Here is a 14,400-nt window from a genome sequence, read left to right as displayed (position 1 = left end):
AAAGAGGAATGCTATTGTTTAAGTGCATCCAGCAACAAAAAGTGGCACATTTTTCTCAGGAGATGGTAGAAACCCAATGACTGAGTCGGCTCCAGTGTGGTGCTGTGACTGTTTGTTATTCGGCGTATAAAATGTAAAAAAAAAAAAAATTGCTGTTTTCTTCAGATATCATGTTTGCTTTTCCTTACAAAAAGCCCCACATATTCAGTTTGTACCAATAAGTGACAAAGAAAGGAATCGGAAGAAGTCCTAAACAGTCGAGGAATTTAACTTTTTTTAAATTAAAAAAAAAAACAAATATGGAATTGTAGCAGCTAGTGTAGTAAATACAAGGGATTATTAGCAATTAAAAGTTGTAGAAATAGGTTTTCTTTGTAGACTATAATATTCTTTGTAGGCTCTGAAAATCTGCAGATGTTTGGCGTTCTTTCACTGTTTTTGCACGTCCGATATTGAGCGTTTTCCCAACGCGACTGAAAAGCCGACTGCTACTGTTGAAGTGCAGCGTCCGGTCTCAGCGGTTTGCGGCGTCGGTGAAGTTTCCACCAAGACTTTATGAGAACAAAAAAACCTCTGTGGTTATCAGGAGAGGTTTAGCGATAAAGCGGTAACAGCAGAACCTCTGGAATGTGGCTTTAACAACAAAACTGCCTTTGTTGGACCAACATCCAGTGAGATAACGGAGCAAATCAACACACAGGTGGCAGCAGTATCCAGTAGCATAACCACAGTGTAGAAAAGTGAAAGCACAAATTGAGCAGAAAGCCATATTTTTATGTAATGCCTTTTAAAACATTTGCCTAAAATGAAGGAACATAAACTATTATGTCTGTGACACGTGCTCACCCATACATTATTATGATGGGGTTAAATAACATTTCTGAGTAGAAATGGATGAAGAGCTAAAGAGAGAATGATGGAGGCGTATTTGTAAGGTTCAGGACGTTACTTGACAGAAAACATTGTGTGATGGATGTTTGAACATCAGCTCATTCTTGTAACGTCATGCGCTCTACACCTGCAGAGTAAAACCTGATGATGGGAGGTAACCTTGACCGGCGAGCGGCAGCCAAAACGCACCGTGAGCCCTCGCCGTTTCAATGGCGACCCGCGTAGAGCAAGCGACCTTCCCGATTTGTGTTTGTTTATTCGTCTCTAATCTGGTTAATGTTCCCAAAGCCAGAAGTCGCACAGCAGGAGGACAAAGAGGTGAACTTTACTTATCAAACACCGGAGCTGTTGACTCTCTGAGTCCACTGATGTTCCTTTTTTTTAAAAATTTATTTATACTTTTTTCTCAGTGGGAGCTCAGAATTAATCAGAATCAGCTTCAATGGCCACACCATACAACGGATTTGGTTTCAGCTACTGGTCTCACTCTAGGAATGAGGAAAAAAGAATAATAAAATACAGATGTTTACACATCTATGGAAGTATGCATAGATAGCAGTGCAAAACTGACAATTGCTAAAGTAAGAATGGTGCAAAAAAAGCATCCTGTTCCTAAGTTTTCTTACCTTTTTAATTGTTTTTATCTTAAGAGGTGAGAATTGGTTTTACACTGTAATAAAAAAACGTAAAAAATCAACCAAATTCTACCAATTTTTCAAACTATAGTTAAAAATTGTAAAAATGTGTTTATTGGAGCCATAAACTAACAGTATGACCTGAACAAACCATTTTTTATAGACTAAACTTTGCCATAGATTGCTGCCTTTAGAACAATGTTCCAGATCCATAAAGATATAGCTTTCCTTGTCCTTAAGCCTGACTTTAAATGTTAAACTTTTGAATTACAGACTCATAAATATCAAAGACACATTCCAGCAAACGGGAACCTTTGGTAAATAAAATATTCACTCAGCCCAGGTAAACGTTCCAAATGTTACTGGACTGAATTGATCCATTTCTGATAAATATTAATTTTTGCAGGTTTGTATTGCTCAGAGAAGCGTATTTAGCATTTGCAGTTTGTTTTTGAAAATTCCCGCTGTTCTCAGGTTGTTCTTTTTCTTAATTCATTTTTTTTAAAGTTCATGTAGTCCAGTTTTAACTAATGTCTACAAGCATTCTGATTCATGACGAGCCAAATCGGTGCTTCCCAGTAACTGAACTGAAAATGATAACTGCAGTTATTTCAGAGGCCAGAATATCTTGCATAACAGTAATAATCTACATGTTTGAATAAACAGAGGGCTGCTGTTGCCTTTATGTTGTGCTGTGTTCAGGCTAATTGTGTCAAAATCAGATTGCAAAATTCACGTCTTGGAGGCAAAATGTAAACCAAATTGTACCAAAAAGTTTATTTACACAATTAAATCAATGGTGCTGCTCTTAATTTCATGTTCTGTGACGCTGGACGATACTTTTTTTTTTTTATTCTTAGGATAGAGTAATGTGTCGATCGGCGTTGGTTTGTCTGTCAGCAACATTACTCAAAAACGGACCAACGGATTTGGATGAAATTTTCAGAGAAGGTCAGAAATGACACAAGGACCAAGTGATTAGATTTTGGCAGTGATGCGGCTTATAGTTTGGATCCACAGATTTATTAAAGATTTCCGTATCATTGCAAGATGGCGACGAGGCGTCACTGTGACCATGACAACAAGTGAACACTACATCAGCTGCCTGCTGACGATCACATGATTGTGTGATCCTACTACAAATCCACCACTGCAGACTATGATTTTTTTTTTTTTTTTTTTTTTTAAAGATTATCGTGACTGAGCAGCCTTGGCGGAGTTCTGCGATATCTGGGTGCTTTGTATATGATTTGGTCTCAAATACTTCCAAACAGCGGATTGTGATCTAATTTAGGAGACAGCTCCCTGAGACATTTCGTTTTTGTCTTGCTTGTTTGCTTCCTGTTGTTTATTACGGCTGCAGCTGCAACATCTGGGTATTTTCATTTTTGCTCCGGGTGAAACCAGAACATCTGGATCGCTTCCCGTCAGCTGCCTGTTGCTTTAGGAAGCGCCTAATATGATTTGTAGCACAGACGAGCATTTCTTTTTTAGTTGTGGGGAACCAAATGAGTGCTGTTTTGTTATCTAAATGTTGATAACACATAAATGAATCTGTCGCCTGCAGCACATTGCCTCCACTCGGTTATTTTTGCGTGTTTTCGTCTCCTTGTTTTTGCCTCCACCTGCTTCATCCCTGCCTCCTTGACGGGGTTGCCAGCTCTCCTCTTGCCGGTTAATCTGTTTGGCAGCGAGCGGCGCAGCAGGTTCTAATGGCGCCACATGGCTGGCTTGGCTTTACAGTAATTTGCGCCCCGACATGATACGAAGCTGCTGCTGTTTGTGTAGGTTCTGACTCACCCCGCACTCTCGACTCCTGCCGCCAACCGACACACTCGTACGTGCACACCAGCCGCCTGAGCCAGCCAGGTCGCAGTGTTCCCAATGCCGCTTGTTTTCTTACTTTTATTCTCTCGAGTGTTTGGCTCTGAAGGCGCTTACCTGTGTGGGAAGTAGGTAATAGATGGGTTTAGTGAAGAACCACACAGCTGTGGTTTATGTACATGTTTCAAAAAGCATCTCATTTTTCACCGCTCAGTTTTGTTTTCACCTCATATACTTCTTTTCTAGCTGATTTTCTAGTAAATTAGAGATTCCACTCAGTGTCTTTCATCTATTTGTCTGCATTTTAATGGATTTTAAAGAATTTACACTCACAAGGTTTTGGATTCTCCACACTTTGTTCTTGAACACTCATTAACTTTTGCACCGGGAGTGTTTTTCAACTAATTAAAATTTAGTCGGGGATTTCAGTGCTCCTAATGCGCTTGTTAACCTTTTAATTCTTCAGTTTGTTTGACTGCACCTCAACTTGTAACAAACACTGCAGAGAGATGTCAGATTTATTCGTTTCATGCCTCCCCTTGTTCTATTATTAATGCCTTGTATAACCTCTGGCTCCGTTCCACATCACTCATCTGTTATGGGACGTGGTGTCCATGCGCTGCCATGTTGCTCTGATAGATCTATTAACCTTGATGCTGAGGGCTACCTGCTACCTATTCAATCTCCCTCTCCTCGTATTCACCATCTGTTATGACCGCCGCACCACTAAAATTGAAATACTGCCATATTTCCGCGGTAACGTTGGGGAAACGTAGCGTCGTCTTTTGTAACCGCACATCGCAGTTTTATATCGCAGTGTGATGTAAAACTGATGTGTCGACTAAACTGAGAAACTGGAGACACAAGAAATGATGAAAACAATCAACCGCATCGTTTTCTTAGGACGTCTTCAGGCCATAAATTTAGACGTTTGGATGCGTAACATTGGAGAACCTTCATGGTCGACAAAATCACCTCAATTTGTGAACAACAATTCAACGTTACTTTAGCCAGAGTCTCTTAGAAAATGAAGTCACACCTTTCACACAAGTATGCACAAGACTTTTTCTTGAAAACTAAGTATGCAGATCGCACTTTAGGTCTAGATTTACTACACACAGTTCTATTTCCAATCTACGCTATCAAAAATATGAATGCTGAATTTGTAGTTTTATAATAAGATGCTTGAAAGTGGAAGATTCCTTGCTGCTGAATTTGAGTCGGGTCAATTATTGAATCGGGATGAAATGTTGACTGGTAATCTACCAGTTTCTGTAGAGAATGGTCTGACTGCACCCCTTTATCATGCCACTATAGAGGTAAAACCAGGAAGCGCTTTATTTGGCTCGTTTGTATTTCTTTTAACCAATCGCATTCATCTTGGTGCAGAAACAGTGTCTGTAAAATAGAGCTGAGGGAACTTGTTTTGGTGGAACATCGCTGAAAGTGCCTAATTCTCCAAAAGAACCGAACGGGCTGCGTTGTTGCAGGAGAATTTTGAAAACTGTCAGCTGCAGATGGCAAAAGGGAAGATGTATATACAACTGAAATGTCATGCTTTTACCCACAGTCTGCATCAGTTAGGCAGACGAGTTTCCTTGATTAAACGCAAGAAATGCTCAGCTAATGCTGCCAATAAGGAACCTCTTTTAGTGAAGAATAAATATGGTCTTAGACAAAATCTGCTATCTAAATGTAAAAACATGATTGAGTTACATTGTGTTACCCTTTAGAAAGACAAAGCATTTTGAGGCTAGACTGTGAGACGGTAAACCTTCAGTCTTCATTCCAACATGTGACCTTGGTTCCTTCTAACCAACATCTTTTCCAGATGGTTACCAAGTGCTTTTGCTTTTCTTTACCTTCACCAAAGCTGAATCATGGAGCTGTCAGCTAAGAAAATGCTCATATGATGCTTGTCAGTTTAGTATTGTACAGTTATGAATAGTGGGTCAGTGATATGGTTTTCTTTTTTGTGGTTGAGAACATCTAGTTGCTGATAAAACACAACCATACCATAGTAATAACAAATGAGACCACATTTCTATACTTAAATGGAGATTATATTTATTACTGCTGTTCTGCATTGTGCTTATTGTATTTTAAACTAAATGCATATTGATCAAAAAGCTAAACTTTTGAACGTTTTAATGCACTTGCTAGCTGCTTTTACCAGCAGAAGCATGTCCTACCATTGACATAGCAGTAAGCAGGTGTGTCATGTAGAGTTGAGGCTTATTGAATTAACACCCATGAAAATATCACATTAGCTGTGGTGGCTGCTCAGGCCTCGGCAGCATCGTGGCCTCTGTTGGACGTCCTCCTGGTCACTGCCCAGTGCCAATTTATTTTAAAAAATGACATCTAGTCTATCTGTCAATAGTTATAAAATGGCTCCTGTCAAATCTGATAAAGTACATAAAGTGACAGACAGGTGGTTGCTTTTAAACACAAAAGAATAATTGTAGCTGGAAAAAACCCTCCAAGTCCGGATCTCAGTCTCCCCTGCAGAAAGTGATGCTACATGGCAGCTCGTCCTGCCTGCCAGCGCTCTGCAACGCAACTACAAACAACCATGCACACACCGACCGACACACAGGTGAATTTAAAGTGCCACAAATGCAGCGTTACAAGAGTGTACCGCTTGTGCACTCACACGCACGGTTTGTCACACACGACTGCCTCCAGGACGAACATCTGCCCCGCAACCGCTGGTGGAGCAGCTTCTCCATGTGAAGATGAATATTTCAGACGCCGAATGCAACGACGACATATCACTGAGATGGATCTTAGTGCTGTGAAGTCATGCGGACGCTCACGTGCATCCAGAACCTGAAAAACGCAGTCATGTTTTTGTTTTGTTGCCCTGGTTCGTTTATAGAACTAAGGCTATGATTATTTATCTATTAATAGATCTGTTATTTGTCTCCTACAACGTTGCATAATATAATTTGAGTTACTTTGTACAATTTATGAATCATTTTGGACAAAAAAATGAAGTTTCTGATCATTTTGGACAGGTTTTGGAGTTATTTGATAAGTTTAGGAGTAATTTTGTAGATTTTTTTTGAGCCATTTTTTTCGATGTTTTTGTCACTTTGGGTGAAAAATAATTTTTGAGAAGTTTCTCATCATTTTGTTTGAGTTTTAAGGATATTTGGAGAAGTTTTTGGACAAAGAATTGGGCATTTTTGAGAAGCTGCTGATCATTTTGGGTTTTGTTGGACATATTGAGTAATTTTACACAATTCAGTAATTTTTGAGAAAAATTCATTTTGGAGAAATTTCTGCTAATTTTGAGTTTTCTTTTTTCGGACACATTTGAGTGAGTAATTTTTAAGAATTTTTTTTTTTTTTTTTTTTTTTGTCGCTTTGAACAATAATGAATAATTGTGGAGAAGCTTCTGATCACTTTGGGCAAATTGTGGGGTGGTTTGGCCATCTTGTGGAAATATTCCACAATTTATAAGTAATTTTGGACAACAACTGATAGTTTCTGATCATTTTGCACAATTTTTTGCTCATTTTAGAAAAGATTGTCATTTTGGACAAAAATTGAGTGATTCAGAAGAGGTTCCTAATCACCTTGGACATACTTTGGGTTTAGTTTGGACATCTTATGAATTACTTTATACACAGAGTCATTTTAGTAACGTTTTAGCCAATATTTGAGTCATTTTGAAGAAATTTCTGGTCATTTTGGTCAAGTCTTGGGGTTATTTTGGACATATTTTGCACAATTTTTGTACCATTCTGGGCCAGAACCTAAAAACCATCAGAAAATTAAAACTGGGAAAATATTCAGCAGTTTGTTTTGAATTGCATAATCCTCCAAAAATCCATCAAAGTTCCTCAGATCATGGCGCTGATTTCCATTCCCTCTGTTGAATGATGTGAAAACTAAGATTTAACTCATAAAAACCAAGCTTCAGTCTTGTTTTCTTCATGCATTACATATTATTCAGTTATTTCATGCAACTGAATCATGCTAATGGTTTGTTTTAAAAGACATTGATTAGTTTTCTGTTGGCTGAACAGTCAAATTAATTCTATTCATTTGAGCACTTTGTTGATTTGCTAAAGTATGAAAAGAATTGCCCCCTAATAGACACTAAATTTGTATGATTTTGCCGTCTCTTGTTCTCCTAAAGGTTAATTCCGTTTTGCTCTTGACTCAGCTAATTATTTGCATGGCATTTCCGTCTCCACTTCGGGATCAGCGATATGCTTCATGGTAGATTTTTAAAGTATTTGGTGATTAGCTCCACTGTGGCATTTTAGTCTCTCAGAGCCAGAATGTTTAAAAGAAAATGCTGCCTCTTTGACACTGAAGATTCATAAAGGATTGATTTTAAAAACGGTGCATCATCTTTTCAGCAGAATCACACTGAGATCACTGAAAAGTGTCTTCTGTCTGAGCGACTGTTTCAGCAGACCAGACGATAACTCACAGTTTGGTGGTGTTTGGCTTCCAGATCGCAGTTTGGTCGTGAGAGCAACGTGATGAGACAATCCATGTATTATTTGTTATTCTGGCATTTAATTGGCGATTAGTGAGTCTATTAAAACACATGACCGAAGCGAACGGGCAAAGTGAAACAAAGCAGCGTTTGCTCTGTAATCCCTCTCATTTCCCTCAAATGTGGTCTTTCACACGGGCGGAATGCTAATCAGCCTTTGGTCCCCGTTGCTGGAGGAACAAGCTCAGCTGATTGAGTGTGGATTAAGCAAGGGCCGACCAAATTAATGATCCTATTAAATTATCCCCGATAAACCATGTGAGTGCGTCGTGGTGACGGGAGAACTCATGAATTAGTGAAGTGCTGATGGTGACTGACGGCCGGTTTCTGACCAGGAGAGACTCGGCCATGGACATTATTCACAGCTGATTTGTGAGTGTGAAGGACAGTTGTACAGCTCCGACGAAACCGAGTCTGAGGAAGGTCAAGGACTTAAAGTTGGCACCGGATTGGTATTCAATGAACCGTGAAGACCTGGTTCGACTCCTTTGAGAGCACACAGACTGCTGCAGATAATAAGATACTGTGAGGACATGTTCAATATATGTACGGTAGATTGGCGTCTTTGTGTTCTGGTGGATGCACACAATCACCTGGTACAGAGAAGACGTTCACATATTCACAAATGTGGAAAATACGACTAGAATTACTCTCTGCACTGATTATTGTGACTGCTAGGGCTGCAAGTATCAAATTTTTACTTTGTCGATTAATCTGTTAATTTTCCCGATGAATTGAACAGTTGTTTGGTCTTTAAAATGTCAACAAATGCTGAAATCCAAGATGACACATCTTGTGTTGTCTACAATCCGAATATAAGCACTTTACAGTGAAAGAAGAGGGCGAAAATGAAAATATTCACATTTAGGAAGCTGGAATCGGAAAATGTAGACTGTTTCTTTCTTAAAAAAATTATGAAGATTGATTAAACGACTACCAAAATAGTTAACTGGTTGTAGCTCAAGTGACTGCAACATTGCATTGTCAACTGTAAGTCCTTCATGAAATTCAACATATGCTAAATTGATGTCAGAAAATGGTGAAGCTCAAGATGAGAAATGTTTTGCTTGTCCGCAGTCCAAATATGCACAGTTTGCTGTCAAAGAAGATGTAAAAACACTGAAAATATTCACATTTAGGGAGCTGGAATCAGAAAATGTCGACTTTATCTTTAATAGATATGCAGATTGGTTAGACGCCTACAAAAATAGTTAATTTGTTGTAGGTCTAGTGACTAACCAATGTTTTGTCAACAGTAAGTCCTCCTTTTCATGAAATTAAAAATACACTAAGTGACAGTTTGTGGATAGAAAACTTTTAAGTCTGGCTCCCATAAAACAAAACGGAGACCAAAAGCAATCACTTTTTCAGTATTTTTTGCCCATTTTTTGTCTTTGTTCTCAGCTAAATTGAACCTAGAGGGCAAAACTTTTACATGTGAATGAATGTCTACTACATTCAAACTAAAAGCCATGTAAATCTCAGAGTATATAAAAGTATTCCAGAGTTTTCCATCTGGTTTCTGTGGTGTTATTTCCTTCCTTGTGCACCAGTAGTGATGCATTTTTACATAAGCCAGGAACGACCGATTTGCCAGAGGTGGAAAAAGAAGTTGGTTATGAAAACACAAGAGTCCAAGAAAAGATTCTGATCCTGCTGATAACGGAAGAAAGAGAAAAAGGATGACAGAAAACCATCAACAGTGAGGCTTAATGGCACAAACATGCACCCTTTGTTAATATATTTTGTCTCTGCTTCTCTGCTGGTAGCTTTAAATTGATCGTACACAAACATCAACTTTTGCCAACTCTCTGCAAAAAGTGAAGATGTTAATCTGTTCCATTAATACACATTAAGCCTGCTAGGTAAATGAAAATCAGGCAGCAAATGGATGCAGAGAAGCTCCATTTAAGCTCCGCAGGGTAGATTTTTCCATATTCATGTCTAAACTAATGGGTCGACTAGGAAAAAGTTGTTGAAAATGGTGCATTTCATCTTTCCGTTTTGGTGGAGACATTTTTGCACGCATGTGAAACTCTGACAGCATTTTAACGAGGGCCACCGCACCAAGAATGCAACACACGAAGCCGGCCGGACCTGTCTGACGGTGATTACATAACCCGACTCATCACTCACGGGCACAAAAACACACACAAGCATGTACACACACCTCGTCGCAGTCATTCCCAGCCCTCCTTCTGTACGTGTGTTTATTCAGACATGGGAACCGGGCCGCCTTCCATCTTCTATTTATATTCCTTTTGTTGATCGTTCCCTTTGTTCCTGCCAAGCAGTGGTACATCCACGGCGATGATTACCGCTGCTGGAGCTCTTCTGGGTTTGTTCAGCAGCCGACGCCTTACATAACGGAAGATGTACCCCGAGATGAGGGAGAGGGGCGAGGGGGAATCGGGTGTATAAATAGGTTTGTTTGTCCACAACAAATGCACAAAGAAACGCCGCTAACCTGTTTGTGCTCATTATGACGCCATTTTATGGCTGTGCAGGAATCCACAGCAGGGAGCTTTTATCAGAACCGGTTTATCATCCAGAAATTAAATAAATTACAGCCTTGCATTGCACAAAAAGCACTTCCCAACTTAACCTTATTCATACACCTTGAAGCTCTCTTCATTCGCCGGGCGCTCGGCCTGTTTTTTGAGCACCCCCGTGTCGTCCTGTCCTACTTCCTGCCTCCCTGTTTTTTTTTTGAAGTGGCGGTGAAGTTTGTGCACCAAGGTGACTGTTGTGCGTCACCCGGCGGGCATTAGCAGGCGTCCCGTGTAGCGAGCAGCAATGAAAAGATGTCTGTCGGCCTCAGATGTGTCCCTGCTCTCCTTCCGCCTTATGCTCATTGTTCCGTCCTCTCTGCACTCCCACACTCTATTTCGACTCGGAAACACAAGGGTTTTTTTTTGGTTTTTTTTCCCCTGCCTTTTAACAGAAGTTGTACTAAATAAAGGCCTGGTGTTGAAAAATCCATCAGTATGTCTTCATCCTTTAGTGTGCAACTAAAAGACCCCAGAAAGACCTCTAAAGGTTCTTTGTTGCATCAGCACCAAGATGCATACAGAAAGCTGTAAGTTGGAATCAGACATACCACTGGTGGGCAGTTCGAACCCTCCTCAGACCACCGAAGGCAAAAATGCACCACTGCTACACTGGAGAAGTGCCTAAAACTGTGGTGTCATTCTTTGGTTGTTGTGAAGTGGCTCACGGTTGCAGTTGAATTGTGAGTTTTCTTATGTGGGTTTTACTTGTTGAAATTTCCTGAAAGTCTGTAAGTTGCAGCCATGGTAAGAGCTGGTCAACCTCTTTAGTGATTCTTTTTGAAAACCATCCAAAGCACTTCCACATCAAAACATCTGCCTTAGCGTGAATGTCTGTAGCACCTAAATCGTCTTTTCCATTATTTTCATGAATTCTTCCTCATATCTGTCCATGATTTATGGCGTTTTCCATCAAAGTCGAGGAAAAGGTGAAAGATGTCATTCTATTTGACTATTGGACCAAAAACCAGATCTTTACGACTGTTTGTCTTCAGCCAATATGTCCAATGTTCACTCACCTAAGTAGAGCTGCAACAATGAATCGATTGTCCACTGTTTTGACATTTGATTTATCCGTTTGACTCATTTAAGGCAGATAAAAAAGATAAAAATCCTTTGGTCAGATAGGTTCTTTTCCTCTGTTCTCATGAATTATTCATACCTGTTCTTGATTTCATGACATTTCCATCAAGGTTGAGGGAAAGTATCTAGAAAAAGGTAAAGGAAGTAATTTCATTTGACTATTGACAAAAACCAGGTCTTTACACTGGTCCAGTTCTTCTAAAGTCGACATGTTGACTGTTTACTTACCTTCTAACTAGAGCTGCAAAAATTCTCTCAATTAGTTTCAGTTAGATTGACTCAAGACAAAAAAGGTCAAAATCCTTCAGTCAGACAGGGTCTTTTAGCACTTTAATGATCTTTTCCTCTGTTTTCATGTCTCTCCTTGATTTCATGACATTTTGGATTTAAAATGAGCAAAAGTATCTAGAAAAAGGTATAGGATGTGTTTTTTTTTTTTTTTTACTATTAGGCCACAACTCTGGTATTTACGCCTGTCCGTGCGTTTTGAAACCAACATACCAACTTCAGAAACTGTTGGTTGCTGCCCTAGTTAGAAGGTAAATGGACAGTCATTTAGCTTCAGTGAGAGTCATTTTTAAGACAAAAGCAGGACAAAATTCTCAGATTACAACTTCTTAAATGTGAATATATTCCGTTTTTCTCCTTCTGAGCTGAATAATTTTGGCTTGTGTACAAATTGAGACACTTGTCATCTTGAGCTTTGAGAAAAATTAACATTTTTTTCACAGTTTCCTGACATTTTATAGGCCAAACAACTCCATTGCTAGGTTGAGAAAACAATGAACAGATTAATCAGCCATGAAATGACAAGATAATCGTTTTTCACTTCATCTGTGAGTGTTTTGACTCATCAGAGTAGTGACTACTCACTACAACAACCAGCAAGCAGTGATTCAGACTCCCCAACAGTCTTTGTATAGTCATGGTTGTGTGCCATGTCCTCAACTTGGGTGATATTTACTTTGAAAACTTCACCGAAAGAGAATGTTTTTGCTGTTTGTTTAAGAAAGTGAAGATGGCCTTGGAGAGGACATTTAGCCCGGAGAGGATCGACTGAATAATTCTTCAACTTTTACAGTTTTAAATACATGTTGCAGGGTCATGAAGTCTTCATTTTTCAGACTTCTCTCAGCTAAGTTGCATCTTTTCTTCTATTGTGGACTCTGTTTTCTGGTCTTCTCTCTCTCTCTCTCTCTCTCTCTCTCTCTCTCTCTCTCTCTCTCTCTCTCTCTCTCTCTCTCTCTCTCTCTCTCTCTCTCTCTCTCTCTCTCTCTCTCTCTCTCTCTCTCTCTCTCTCTCTCTCTCTCTCTCTCTCTCTCTCTCTCTCTCTCTTCTCTCTCTCTCTCTCTCTCTCTCTCTCTCTTTCACCTTTCAGTCCTGCAAGTTCAGGAAGAAAGTCAGAGAGAGAAAATTTCTGGTTTTTAAATTGCAGGGTTTTACCAGCAGAAGTGAAAGGGCAGCTTGGACTGAGTGGGAGGCTGAGTCACTGCACAGACAGACAGACAGTAAAACTCATTACACATCTCTTCTTGACTTTTCCCTTTGTTCTTAACGAGGGCTCGCGCCCCTGCTTGTTGTTTTGTTCTCGTCGTGGATCGACTCCACTGTGTGCTGACCGACACTCGGCCATCTGTCAGCAAAGAAAGAGAGATTTAACTTCATATTTTGCCTTTGAATATGTGTCTTTACCTTTTAACCATCACAGATCTGTAATAATTCCACTAAATGCTCAGTGTTGTATGATCTGTCTTTGCTCTTCTTGATGGCTGACTTATTTAAACACAGATCAGCTATTCAAAGCACCAGAAGTTGATGGTTCAGAATGTTTTCTCTGATTAGTGCTTTACTGAGTAAGAGATTAGTGCAAAGATGTAACTTTACAAGGAAAAGTTACCAGCAAAGTTTTAGATGTTTAGTAAAACTATGACATTCCACCTAATCAGTGTTTTAATTCACAATATTGCAAAAAATTGCAATGTGCTGTGTGCAACTTTGTTTTGGTTCTCATCGTCATTAATGCCTTTAGTAGCAGTTTCAAGCTAAAGAAGCTTGAATAAACCCTCAATCTGCATTATTAGTACGAGCATGAAGAGAACAGTGGAGCGTTTAGCAGCTAAAGAGCTGAAGATTATGTTCATTGTTAATTTAACTGTTGTTTTCCTGAATAATCCATTGTCTAGTATATGAAATGGTAAATGTTGATCAGTAAAAGCCAGAGAGGACAAATGTTTTAAAGATATCTAGTTTATTGTCGTTGAGGAGGAAATAAACCAGGAAATCTTAATATTTATGAAACTGGAATCAAAGGATTCTGACTTTCTTCCTTTTAAAGTAAATGAATTAACTGATGATCAAAATTTAACAGCTGACAAGCCATTAATTAATCAATTCATGATTGTAAGTCTAGATGCAAGCGAGTAAGTATTGGTATAAAAGAATTCACTTCAATGTACAGATACAGACAACCGTTTGCTAACATGTTCATCAACATCAAAATCAGATTTAAACAAACAAAAGTTGGCAAAACTCAGTTCTGGTTGATTTAGTCCGATTTGTTTATTTGGTATTCAACTATTCCTGACAGAATCTACAGTTTCGTTGCATTTTTGCATTTTCTAGGCCATGTTTTTGCCCAAACGACTTTGTTGGAAATGACAGAATATGCTATAAAAATATTCCTATCCTCACTTGTAGCTCGTCAGTTATTTTCAGTTTTGACAGATTTTCAGCTGTCTTAGATCCGACGAAGAATGAAAGTAAATGAGAATATTCTACTAGATAAAACTCAAGATATACGTTTCCAATGACTAATAGCTGCTCTTAATGGCCCCAGTATTTCGTCTTTACTTCATATTTGTTACAAACTGATATTACAAGTTGCAATCCTGCTTTGCC

General features: G+C 39.2%; 1 protein-coding gene across 2 annotated transcripts in view; it reads left to right on the top strand.

The window, feature by feature from the left end:
- baiap2b (BAR/IMD domain containing adaptor protein 2b) overlaps positions 1–14,400 on the top strand; it is a 106,623-nt gene that overhangs the window by 14,053 nt on the left and 78,170 nt on the right. The gene's annotated exons all lie outside the window — the stretch shown is intronic.

Source organism: Acanthochromis polyacanthus, chromosome 19, assembly GCF_021347895.1.
Source record: "Acanthochromis polyacanthus isolate Apoly-LR-REF ecotype Palm Island chromosome 19, KAUST_Apoly_ChrSc, whole genome shotgun sequence".
Lineage (NCBI taxonomy): Eukaryota > Metazoa > Chordata > Actinopteri > Pomacentridae > Acanthochromis > Acanthochromis polyacanthus.
This window is presented reverse-complemented; position numbering and strand designations above follow the sequence as displayed.